Here is an 11,883-nt window from a genome sequence, read left to right as displayed (position 1 = left end):
GTAGTTACCTCAGGAATATTCTCATGAGATGGGTTTGCAGGTACTGGAGAGTGGGGGGGTTCAGGTTCGGTTTTAAAGGTTAGCATATTTGTCGTAGGCGGAGCCACATCAGCTGAAGGGCTACCTGATTCAGCTGATTTTACAGATACACCCTCATTGTCCTCCGTTCGATTGTTTTAGGTAGTAGCCTAGTCTACGGCTAACTAATTCGGCTCTTCACGTGCTGGCTCCCCCTAAAGAGGAGAGTTGGGTGTTGAGAAAAAACTATCCGACTCTAGAAATGTGACATCCATAGTGACGTAGGTCCACTTAGTGGAGGGGTCGTAGCACCAGTACCATTTCTGATGGACATCGTAGCCCAAGAAGAGACATTGAACGCACAAGGGTCGAGCTTAGTGCATTGATGCTTGTGAAGATGGACAAACGCCATACATTCCAAAAAATTTGGAGGTGGTATCAAGGTCGTCGGCAGGGGAATGTAGGCGAAGAGAGGCTGGAGAGGAGTCTTAAAATTTAAGATCTTCGACGACATTCGATTCAGTAAGTGCACAGCTGTAGAAACAGCATCCGGCCAATGGCGGTTGGGTACATGAGCGTCGAGTAGTAGAGCTCAGGCAGTCTCAAGGATATGTCGGTTCTTATGTTCAGCAACCCCATTCTACTGGGGAGTCTGAGGGCGTGAGGTCTCGTGGAGGAGACCATATTGTTGGAAATAACCTTGGAAGCGGTGATTGACGTATTCGTCACCATTATTCGAGTGGAGAATCTGAATCTAGGCTGAAAACTGAGTGCGAATCATAACATGGAATGCTTGGAAGGCACTGAGTAGCTCGTCTTTGTGCTTCAACAAATACAGCCATGTCATACGGGTACAATCATCAATAAATATTACAAACCATCAGACACCAGACCCAATAGAAATAAGAGTTGGACCCCACACATTAGAATGAATCAAAGAAAATGGAGTGTCACATTTATTCATGCTCAAAGGATAGCTAGTTCGATGACTCTTGGCCAATATGCAAGTGTCACACTTCAAGTCAGAGATCAACAAATCTGAAAATAAATCAGGAAATAAATGCTTCAAGTATCCAGAGGACGGATGCCCGAAACGACGATGCCACAACCAAATCTATCGTTCTTTGGCCCCAATCAGACGGTGCATGTGATGTGCGTAGCCCATACTGAAATCATCCATGTAGTATAACCCCCATCTCTTAGTAGCACGCCCAATTATCTCCTTGGTGTGAATATCTTGGAGAAGACAAAAAGTGGGATAAATCAGCACCATACAGTTCAGGTCAGCCGTAACTTGGCTAACAGACAATAATTTGTGAGAAAGTGACGGAACAAGTAATGTATTGGATAATTGCAGAGAAGGGGATAGAGTCACAGAACCAGCCCCTGTGACTGGGAAAATTACACCATATGCATTGACAATGCGAGTACGTCGTGGGGAGGACGTTGTCGTAAAATCCGCGGCATCAAACATCATGTGGTCGGTGGCACCGGAATCAAGGAGCCAAAAAATTTTGGCAGTATCTTCATAGGAACTAAGGAACGCAAAGCCTATTGTACCTGAGTCCGATGAGTCGGCTTGGGTGGGCTCCACGGGTGGAACAAGGGACAGATGTAGGTTCGCAGCCGCAACTACTGCTGTACCCGATCCTCCTTCAGCAATAGCAACTGCTCCCTAGTTTCCTTCACAAGCAGCATCTCGGTGTTTCCTGGCTTGGAGGTCATGCCACCAGTCGGGGTGCCCATGCAATTGAAAACAATTGTCATGGGTATGCTTCCCCTTTCCACAGTGTAAGCATTTCAACCGTCAGAGGAGGACCAAGACTTGGGGGATTGCCTGCTGCTTCCCTAAGATGCTGCGCCAGCTGCGGGTTGGACAGAGGTGGCGAATTTGATGCCCCTGGATGCCAAAACTGCTCCCGGAGCTCCATCTGGGTTGTTGGCGTTCATCACGGTCTAGCGGATGGCCTCACGACGGACATGGGCAAATGCTTGCTCCACGGTTGGGAAAGGACGCAACTAAAGCACGTCTCCCCGTATCTGATCGAGGCGGTCGTCAAGCCCATCCAGAAACACGTACAGACGTTCTTCTTGCAAAAAAATGTTATACTGCATAATATCATCTAGGCATTTCATTGGATTAGGGTGACGAAAATCAACTTCGCGCCACAATCCTTGAAGATCGAGATAATATTGTTTGAGAGACCCTCCAGCTTGGTGTAGGTGGCTCACACATCGATGGAGGTCATAAACTTAGGAGGTGTCGCTCCCGTCAAAGTATGTAGTAGCAATAGAATCTCAAACCATCTTCGTGGTAGGGAACCGGATAAAATTCCCGATCAGTGACGGGTCCATGGAATTGATTAGCCCTCCTTTGACGATGGCGTTGTCAGTGCGCCATTTGCGAAAGGATGGATCGGTTGGGGATGGTTGTGGAATATCGCCGTTGATATATCCTAATTTGTCTTTGCCGAAGATATACATCTCGACAACTTGGGACCAAAGAGGATAGTTGTTGCCATCCAACTTAACTACGATCAAGGCAGCAGATGGTTCCGTTGTAGGGGTCGGGTTCTGAGCTTTGTTCAAAGCTTCAGTCATTTTGGAGGTAAAATCGGTGAGGAAAGAGTCGGTGTTTGATGGTTGATCGCCAGAGGGGATCATGTCTCCGATGGTTGTCATAGGGATGATGAAGGACGGGGCTAAGGGGCGCGAAAGATAAGTATCCCGAGATCATATGGCTTTGATACCATGTCAAAACTTTTTGTATTTTTCTATATTTTTTTTTTTACAGTGCAAAGCTTACAAATAAATAAGTAGAGTCCAACACTCTATACAAGGGTATATAGATCTTTAGGCTAGAATCAAGGTTGACTATACAAGAAGGATTTCTTCAATTAAAGGTTTTCTAAAACAGTTTCCTACAATTACTCTGAGACAACTCACGCCAACAGTATCTGCCCAAGTTGTAAAAATAAAGAAAAGAATATTAGTGCATAAATATAAGATTTGATCTAAATACTCTTAACTATATTTTAAATATATATATATATATATATATATATATATATATATATATATATATATATATATATATATATATATATATTTTAAATATATATATAAAAAAAAGGAATAACAAGATATATATAATTTAATCTACACTGGAACACCAGGACCTAAAACCCAAATGGACAAAAACCTAAAAACATAGGGGATTGAATGCCTCGTGGAAACCGTCTTAGCCTTTACAAAGTACTGTTGGTGTTTCCATTCCCACTATTTATTATGGTGTGGCTTACTTGAGTTTTGGATCTCTCTCATGGATGGGCTCATGTCTTAAAATAATTTGGAGAATGGATGAAACAAATATAACTCATAGAAATAAACTACCTTAATCTAATGCAATACTTCCTTTTCATAATTTTCCTCTTCTTCATATTTCTAACTATTCTCTTTTAACGATCCTCGGAATAAACTTATATTTTAAGTTACCTTTCATAAACAATTTTTATCGACTCATATCTTAACTCTTTTCCAATAGGCATAATGTATCGATTCTCCTGTAAAACACATAAGTTATTAATAATATTAATAGTAATGATTTAAAACATAAAGCAAATTTGAGTTAAGTGAGAAATAAACTACCTATGTTTAATATCATACTTTCTTTACATGATTTTCCTCTTCTTCGGAACAGACATGATCATGTGCTGAAGAACAAAAGTTAGAAAACAAGTAAGAATTTAATTGGCTCATTGTCAAATATAAGAATTAGAACATACATCTTATAATGATGTGTTAAACTACTTGTATCTGGCCTGCACTTTCTTTTTGAAGCACATCCTTGTTTTGGATCTTAGGACCATAAATTCCCTTACTTTGTTAGGAGAAATTCACCGATTCTCGTGAATTGCTTGCACCGAAAAAGTCAATAATTGTGTATCCATCTAAAACAACATCCATTTAACATCAACAATACAACATATCAGTCCAAGTTGTAGAAATAAAGAAAATAAGAATTATGATCTGGCTGACATGTGTATTAGTGCATAAATATAAGATTTGAAGTAAATAATCTAGTTATATAAATACAAAAAAAAAAAAAAAAAAAAACAAAAACAAAACAGAGAGAGAGAATAACAAGCCATACATAATCTAATCTATACACACACTCAACCTGCCGAAGACCTAAAACCCAAATAAACAAAAACCTAGAAAAAATATAGGGGATTGATCACACATTCGTCGAAACCCTCTTAGCCTCTACAAAGCTTTCTATTAGGCTAATATGTTCCACCTAACAGAGTTGTTTGGTGGCATAAAAAAATCACTATGGGCCTCCTAGAGTTTCCATTTCCATTGTTTCTTATGGTGTCGCTCACTTGATTTCTGGATCTCCTCGTGGTTGGACTCATGTCTTAAAATAAGTTGGAGAAGCATAAGGATGAAACAGATATGACTCAAACATCATGGTGGATTTCATGGAACTCAGAATTATATCTGAGTATTTATTCTAACACTACCATATCATTGCCTAATCAGAATAGAGGGACTCATCCGCGGGATTTTTTTTAGGGTTGTCAATGAGCCGAGCCTAGGGTAGGTCTTGTACCAGATTTTGAACTGTTTTGGTCAGCTCTATTCAAAATCCTAATTTTCCAGTCCCGACCTTGCCCCATTGACATCCCTAGATTCTGCACTAGACCACATTTCGCCTGGATGAGGGACCATTTGGATAGTGTGGACTGTGATGGCCAACAATCAAAGAGCCACATTGGTTGGGCAATCTCAACCATCCAATTCCACTGTATCATCGACTAGTCCCAAAAAAAGGGATTCATCACTAGATTGGGTGGGAAAAATGTGGTAAGCTACATTTTGCCCTGCAGAAGGCAGGGATGAGTTGAATAGCCACATTGGTTTGGCAATCTCAACCATCCAATTATTTTATACAAACTCAGGGGAAATTCAAATTGTTAATGCTCAATCGGTGGGGAAAAGTGGTGGCTTTGATGTCTTTGATTGGTCAGCGTGGTTTCAAACTGCTTATTGATGGATGGTCAGGATCCATAGTGGTTTTTGACAATTCAGGCCATACGGTGCATGTGATGATGTTTGCATGGTACGTGCAACCTTAGCCTGTGTAACCTAATGGATGTAACTTATGTGAAGTTGTTCTCTGTCATTACTATGTTGTATTGACACAGTATAGTGCATACCCATCTTTTATTCCTTAATGGTACTCGTAGTTTTTACTGATTGTTGTCCATGTGAGCGGACCTACCAAACCAGGAAAACATTTTCCTATAATCTTAAACAATAAATAAAAATGAAATATAAATTAAATTACCTATAATAATTTCTTTAGCTTTCTCCAATATCTTAATTATTTCAAATCCTGATGCAGAAATAAAGAATATAACTAGACATTAAAAAATGATACTTAAAATGTATTAAAAACGAATAAATTAATAATTTTAAAAAATTATTTTGAATAAAAATTATAATATATTTTAAAACAAACAAATGCAAAAAATTTAAAGTCATTAATATTAATAAAAAATAACCAATTACCAAACTATTTTTTTGAAGGGTTACCAAACTCATATATTTCATAATAATTAATTCAATTTTTAATTTATAATCACCACTATGAGTATGAAGATTTTATAGACACTTTTTATAGTTGAATTTATTAAACCATGCAATTCAAAAGGTATGAAGATCGAGTCATGCTTTTATAGTTTCTTTAAATCAATATTACATGCATGATGAGCAAGTATGGAGTTTGTCTTGAATCCATCATAATTCTATATGCAGGGCATATGTTGGTCCATTTGGCTCGTGTTGAGATGGTCTAATGATTAAAACTAATCATGTTTTGTTTTCAATGCTATTAGGAGTGCCATAAGAAATTATGTCTAGATGGATTAGAATCTTTCAAAGAAAATTTTCAATGACCCATATTCAAATTCATAAATTAATGGACCTTATTATGAGTTCTTTGATTATTTAATTAGTGATGATAAGATACACGGTTCAGATTATTATCATTTTAGCATGTTGGCTAGGGTGACACATGCTAGCGAACATAAGCCCAGATGGAGGCAAGGCGAAATATGTTACATACCACCACCCAAATGCTGGGTCTTTCCAAAGGCGACGACAAAATAATAGACATTTAATTATCGGCTATAAAATAAGATTATAAAGAAAAATTGATGGTCTACATTCAACGGGCAAAACTCATGATTGTACAATGAAGATCAACCGGTACTTTAAAAAAAAAAAAGGCACATCCCCTTATCAATGAGCCAAGTGACACACGTGTGGCTCTACAGACCATTCAAAAGCATGGTCCTATTGTGGATGGAGCACAAACTGACAACAATACACATGAATCGAAATTAACCAGCGGATTCCAATTGAATTTCAACCAGTGATCAATGACCAGTTCAATTTTGATCGTCCAATCAGTGTAACCCAGCTGCATTAATGTTAGTATCATCTTATAACATGCCACATGTACGGCGGTCATTTAGACACATTGTCTCATAAAGGGATCCACTATATCATCTTCTTAAAGCACTACTTCTGCAACACCTGGTTCTGCACCATACGTAAAACAACCAGCTCTATGGGGCCCGCCATGTTGCATGATGTAAAATCCACTCGTGTCTCTCAAGTTAAAGAAACTCCAGTGCTCTTTTAGCACTTGTAAGTTATAGTGCTACTGGTAGGATATATATCTATCAAACGTTTATTAGATCCTCAGTACATTTACTAGCTAGGTTCTCTCAAATGATCTAATCCCGGCCCATTTCCACCCTTACATGTGTACCATTGGGGTCATATTCAAAAGGGTTGATGTGATGAAATACATAGATGAAAATGGCTGCATCAAAAAAATCTAAAAATTTGTAAAAATTGAAGAATTTTAAATGTAGGGCTGTTAATAGCGGGCCTGGGACCTGGCCCAATCTAAGAATTTTAAATTTAGGCATACTTTCTATGCCCACTCCATGCTGATCGAGGCCTTGTTTCCAGTTCATTCAGGGCCTATTTCCTGACCCTATTTTTTAACAATACACATGAAACTGTTCTTATGAGAATCGGTTCTACATACACTGGTCTTAGGACCACCGATTCCACACAGAACTAGCCTCTTAATTATCGGCTGGTTCTGGGTTTTTTGTGCGCTAGTCTAATCACAGGGCCTATCAGACTGTATCCCCTTCTTCAATTGGCTAGATCTACAGTTGATCGACCTCGAGCATCTATTTAAGGGCTCCTTGCGCAAATGGAGGAGAGGGGGAGAATGAATAGAGAGTTCAGAGAGCAGACAATGCAGAGAGTCCAGGGAGAGGGTCTAAAGCCCAAAAGTGCAGGAACTCTGGTCAACCAATCACGTGGACATATTGCACCCTTCAATTTTCAAACTGCTTAGTCTCAACTTTACTTTAACCCTCAGGCGACTTCCAAGTACTTCCTGCAACACCATTTTGTCACTCTAGAAATTCAAGCAGACAAATACTAAAGTCAATGAGTAGGGTTGAAACTCAGGACATTCGACCATCCCTCTTGTCTAAAAAGGGTATTTGATTCCCCTTTTCTCTATCATATCTCAAAATTATGTTGCATTCTATTATGCACATCCCCTATACACCAACAAAATCTACATCCAATCATGATGTTTCTGCTTTCATTTTCTTTAATATGTTGCCTACCTGATTTATAAAAAACTTGTGCAATATGTCTTAATACTATGCACTTTCTTTACCTTTATTTACTTTCTTCATTTTGCTTACTTGGGCCCCCGTGGCCTAGCAGAGTATGGCCTAATAAAATAATATTGGAAGTCACCTAAATCCCCGTAAAAAAATCATACAACCTTGTAAGGTAGAGACTGTGCATTGCACAGGTAGAAAATGCTGCCACTACAAGAAAAACAGGCATAGCTGACTGATGGGGCTAACCTTTGCCCGCAGCCAGTTCCAATGGCTGCTAGAAAAGGGCCCTATTAAAAAAAATTCCGCAGCCCTAATTTCATTTCCGCCACTCGATCTCTCTCTGCCTCTCCCTCTCCCTCTCCACTCCCTCAAGCTCTCTCTCTCTCTCTCTCTCTCTCTCTCTCTCTCTGCACCTCTCTGTCTCTGTTCAATCTCTCTCTACATCTTTCTCTCTGTCTCTCCCTCTCCACTCTCAAACCCATCGCCGACACTCTCTCTCTCTCTCTGTCTTCCATCCTCCAGCACAAACCGAAGACCGTAGTTGTTGTACTGCTTGTCCATCCTGCACGATCAGAGCACCAGGTCCAGCCATATCTGGTCCTTTTACTCACTGCAAACAGGTACAGATCTAAACCCCTCTGTAGTTTAGGGCTTTGGATTCTATTCCCTTCCCTTCCCTCTCTCTCTCCCTCCTAGGTTTAGGGCTTTTGGTCTGATTCACGCTCTTTTCCCATGCTTCTGCTGGAAATTAGGGTTTTAGGATGAGGTTTTCTCCCGATGAAAGTGATTGGGTTTAAATTGAATGATATCTTCTGAATGATTTTCGACATTTTTGGTTTTAGATTGAGTGGCATCTTCATATTATCTTCGATTCAGATAAGAATTCTCAACAACTACCAAATTCCAGCCTTGCAATCCTGCAGTGGGAGGACCTGCAAAATCTCAACTGGTACATGAGGTATATTCACTGGGTGGTGAAATTGGGAAAACTGTTGATAGGTAATATTCCAGAAAACACTTTACTTTGAATGAATTTTCCTTTGACACTGTTTATTGATTTGATAATCTATGTTAGAAAATAGGAAGTATTCCTTGTGGTTATTTCATTTGGTTTTGCATCAGTTTGTTGATTTTTAATTGTTGGTGGTCTTCAAACCATGGATTAGCTACTGTTTTTATTGTGTACCAGTAAGGACCATATTTATTTTTATTTTTTTGAATTTTGAATTTGGTGTTTGGATTATCATCTTCTGGTTTGATTTTATTGCCAGCTTCACTTGTCTTTTCTGCATAAACTGTTGTTTGGTGACAACATCTTAATCTCTGGCTCTAATCTTGTATGTTTAACATTATCATATAGATTTGATCAGAATATCCTCTCTATCCATCAACAAGACTTGCAAGTTGTAAAGATCTTTCAGAATGATGACAGTGAGAACTCGGATTTTCCTAAACCTTGGAATCAAGCTGATTTTGAGGGATTGTTGTTTGCTCTTGCATGGAAGGTCTGTTTTTCACATTTCCTTTCAAAGAAATATATTGTTGGTTTGAGTTCTCTAACCATCTTCCACTATTCTATAGGGTGTGGGAAATAGGGAAGCTGTATGGCAGCGTAGATACTTTTATCTGGTCGGGCCATTTCTTTATATACTAGAAAGCCCTGCTTCCTAAATTTACAAACAGTGTCTCAGGTTCTTAGATAGTACTCTTTTATTTTGCTCATATCTAGCATTTTGTATCTGACTGTCCTTTCAAAATTCCAGATTTTAAGCTGTAAATGAGTGCACCAGAAAATAGTTATAAAAACTGTTAAATCTGTCACCTCTCTCTTCTCCAACCTACGAGGAAAACAAGTATATCAGGTTCCTCCGGAGCATGCTGGCAATGTGGAAAATGTGTTAGCAGTTTGTGATGTTGGGCAATCAAACATCAAGGTCTGGTTCACGTGGTTGTTATTTTAATATAGTAATTTAATCTTTATTTAGAAAATTGAAAACTGTTGCCTGGATGGCATGGTTCTTCTTTTAATTTGCTTTATACTTCATGTGTAGGTCATCGAACTTGTTAATGCATTGATTTTGCGATGTGATAATGATAATTCGTGGCGAACTTGGTAGAACTACCTTCAAGGGGCTATCTATCGTGCATCGGTGGGTTCTCCTGGTTTATATTTAGGCATGCACATATCTCTCACTTATCATGTGTGGACTTGTTGAAATCCTGTTTGTCTTCAACTTGGGTTTGATAAGATATTTGAAAGCTAAGTTTTTCCTTAATAATATTTAGTCTTTGAAAAGGTTGTTTTAACTTACATATGTTTTCCAATTACAAATTCAGATAAACTACACATAAGACGTAACTTTATTGGTTTAAAAGATAATTTTCCTTTAATTATGTTTAATCCATGATAAGCTTAGGTTGGTTTACATTTATGTCCATATCACAACTTCATACAATTTATACAGAAATTTAGTTATTTAGCTTGTTTTCAAGTTTGGAACCAAGTACATAGAACTCATGTAGTTTATAAAGAGAGTAAACATGGGGTAATTATTCTCATTTGTGAACTTTTCACTTAGAGCCCTGTCATTCTAGCACATGCATCAGATGTCTAGCTGTGGAAAATGGAGACCAAACCATGACAATTAACTGGCATGAAAATTGGCCTATCCATCTGTTGGGTGGGTTCACCATTACATTGAGTCAGATCACGGGCTGTCCATTTATATTGAATGGGCAAGCCACCTGTTGAGTGAACTAACATCCATTCTAATCCTTGGAATCTTTATGGTGTGGCCCACCTTCTGCACAGCTCTGAAACATGTGACAATTTGCAGAGAAAGACAGGATTGTGCAAGATCTAAGTCACTCATTAGGTGATCCCAATTTGTAGCTCCATGGTTTAAAAAATCAGACTTCTTTTATTTTTTTATTAAGGAATCATATGAAGAGTTTAAGCACGTGCTTCTTGCATTTATATTTGACAAAGGATTAGACATCTCCTGTGGCAAACGAGGTATGCTGGAAGTTTATCTTTTTCAAAATTAATTAGATAGTTTCTGCCATCTTTGCTCTTTGTTCAAAATTAATTTCTCTTGTTTTTCTTGCACGTGATGTGGGTCCCTCATCAAAGCAGTATTAATTTGCTAGAGAACAGAGGAGGAGGGCATTTTGATGAAAAGCAGGTCCTATTAATTTTCAGGGATGTATGCAATGCGGTATTTGCAATGCATTCCGATTCACCATTGATTGCTCATAGGTAAGGCCCTTTGATCCTTGAGCATTACTCTTTAACCTCTCTTTTTGTTGATCTTCTTTCTATTAATTCGTGTTGATTTATGATTTGAGAAGAACCTTGTTTGGTTCTGGTTATGGTGGTTATTAAGAATAAATTCTGTTTACTCTCAGCACAATTGTCATTTACATATTTATTTTGGGTTGTTTTGGTTAAGGGAATTTGTATTCTTTTTTCCGAGGGATGCTGAAACAAACAAAAATGCCAACTGTTGTATTGTTGAGAAGAGAAGAAATGGATGGATAAATTGGGTCTTTTAGCAAATTCCTTCTGTTCATTTTGGATTTTTTTTTATTTTGTATGTAATCTATTTTATTCATTCTGGTTTATTTGTAAACTCTTTTTTACTGCCTTGCCAAAAAAGGATGATTGAAATTCTGCATTTTCCCCAGAATTTTATCACTGATCTGGGTTTTGTCATTTTTGAAGGTCAAGATAATATTGCTGATTTTGAGATGAAGCTCATGGACATTGACAGCAAGCATCTTGGAATTCCATAAGCAGAGTATTATGCCATTGTAAAGATGCCATCAGCTGAGTTCTCAAGTATTTGCAAGGACCTCAGCAGCATTGGAGATACTGGTATCATCATCATCATTGCATGAGTTAGTATTGAGATACTTCCATACAGATAATATTGTGTACTGAATTCACCCACCATCCATTGGTTGAAATTTGAATAGAATGTGTAGGGATTCTTGTTGGTTGTTTCATACTAATGTCCAACATTCATATCAATAGTTATAGTTCACTAACAACATTCGTGTTGGAATAATTCCTTGTTGTCTATCATTTATCTTTCAATGATTCATTTGCCAAATTTGGTGGGTTACTCTT

At 38.2% G+C, this 11,883-nt stretch overlaps 1 long non-coding RNA gene across 2 annotated transcripts; it reads left to right on the top strand.

The window, feature by feature from the left end:
* The first annotated feature begins 7,967 nt into the window (after nucleotides 1-7,967).
* LOC131250950 (uncharacterized) lies at nucleotides 7,968-10,902 on the top strand. Of its 2 annotated transcripts, XR_009173514.1 has the most exons (5): nucleotides 7,968-8,371; nucleotides 8,594-8,750; nucleotides 9,112-9,685; nucleotides 9,803-10,767; nucleotides 10,888-10,902. It is a non-coding gene; the product is annotated as an uncharacterized LOC131250950 (long non-coding RNA). The 2 variants fall into 2 exon arrangements; XR_009173513.1 differs by having other exon boundaries at nucleotides 8,594-9,685.
* Nucleotides 10,903-11,883: the final 981 nt, after the last annotated feature.

The sequence above is a fragment of the Magnolia sinica genome, chromosome 7, assembly GCF_029962835.1.
Source record: "Magnolia sinica isolate HGM2019 chromosome 7, MsV1, whole genome shotgun sequence".
NCBI classification, from domain to species: domain Eukaryota; kingdom Viridiplantae; phylum Streptophyta; class Magnoliopsida; order Magnoliales; family Magnoliaceae; genus Magnolia; species Magnolia sinica.
Note: the sequence above shows the minus strand (reverse complement) of the source record. Positions and strands in the feature narration are given on the sequence as shown.